Raw genomic sequence first — 1,729 nt, 5'->3', positions numbered from 1 at the left:
TGGCTATTATAAACAGTGCTGCGATGAACATTGGGGTACACGTGTCTCTTTCCCTTCTGGTTTCCTCAGTGTGTATGCCCAGCAGTGGGATTGCTGGATCAAGGTTGTATATTGTCACCCTGTTTATTTAACTTATATGCAGAGTACATCATGAGAAATGCTGGACGGGAAGAAACACAAGCTGGAATCAAGATTGCCGGGAGAAATATCAATAACCTCAGATATGCAGATGACACCACCCTTATGGCAGAAAGTGAAGAGGAACTAAAAAGCCTCTTGGTGAAAGTGAAAGAGGAGAGTGAAAAAGTTGGCTTAAAGCTCAACATTCAGAAAATGAAGATCATGGCATCCGGTCCCATCACTTCATGGGAAATAGATGGGAAAGAGTGGAAACAGTGTCAGACTTTATTTTGGGGGGCTCCAAAATCACTGCAGATGGTGACTGCAGCCATGAAATTAAAAGACGCTTACTCCTTGGAAGGAAAGGTATGACCAACCTAGATACCATATTCAAAAGAAGAGGCATTACTTTGCCAACAAAGGTTCGTCTAGTCAAGGCTATGGTTTTTCCTGTGGTCATGTATGGATGTGAGAGTTGGACTATAAAGAAGGCTGAGTGCCGAAGAATTGATGCTTTTGAACTGTGGTGTTGGAGAAGACTCTTGAGAGTCCCTTGGACTGCAAGGAGATCCAACCAGTCCATTGTGAAGGAGATCAGCCCTAGGATTTCTTTGGAAGGAATGATGCTGAAGCTGAAAGTCCAGTACTTTGGTCACCTCATGCGAAGAGCTGACTCATTGGAAAAGTCTCTGATGCTGGGAGGGATTGGGGGCAGGAGGGGAAGGGGACGACAGAGGATGAGATGGCTGGCTGGCATCACTGACTCGATGGATGTGAGTCTGAGTGAACTCCGGGAGTTGGTGATGGACAGGGAGGCCTGGTGTGCTGCGATTCATGGGGTCGTGAAGATTTGGACACGACTGAGTGACTGAACTGAACTGAAGCTATATTATCATTCCATTTAAGGCTACTTATTATCCATATCTTTTTTATAATAATTTTTTTCTAGGAATCTGCAAGATCCATCTTTAACTTAAAATGCATTTTAATATTGCTATATCATGTATAAAGGTATATATTTCTGGCAGGTAAAGAATCTGCCTGCAATGCAGGGTACCTGGATTTGATCCCTGGGTCAGGAAGATCCCCTAGAGAAGGAAATGGCAACTCACTCCAGTATTCTTGCCTGGAGAATTCCATGGACAGAGTAGCCTGGCGGGCTACAGTCCATGGAGTCACAAAGAGTTAGACACAACTGAGTGACTAACACTAACACTTTCATCATGTACACCTTAATTTTTTCCTCTCCTATGTTGCCACTTGTATGTCAAATATAACATTGTTTTAGTTTTTCTCTCAATAATCAATTACCATTTGAAAATGGCAAGATGAGATGGTTGGACAACATCACTGATTCAATGGCATGAGTTTGAGCAAACCCTGGGAGATGATGAGGGACTGGGAAGCCTGGAGTGCTGCAGTCTGTGGGGTCATGAAGAGTCGGACACAACATGGTAACTGAACAATAACAACCATTTGAAAATAGCAAATATTATAAAATGTCTTATGTATCTTTCTCCATATATTTACCTTATTTAATACTCTTTGTTCCTTTGTGCATATTCAAATTTCCACCTGTATAATTTTCTATTCACTTGAAGAACTATGT

The sequence above is a fragment of the Bos grunniens genome, chromosome 6 (assembly GCF_055505025.1).
Source record: "Bos grunniens cultivar Pamir isolate PY7600 chromosome 6, Bosgru_T2T1.0, whole genome shotgun sequence".
Taxonomy (NCBI): Eukaryota; Metazoa; Chordata; class Mammalia; order Artiodactyla; family Bovidae; genus Bos; species Bos grunniens.
Note: the sequence above shows the minus strand (reverse complement) of the source record.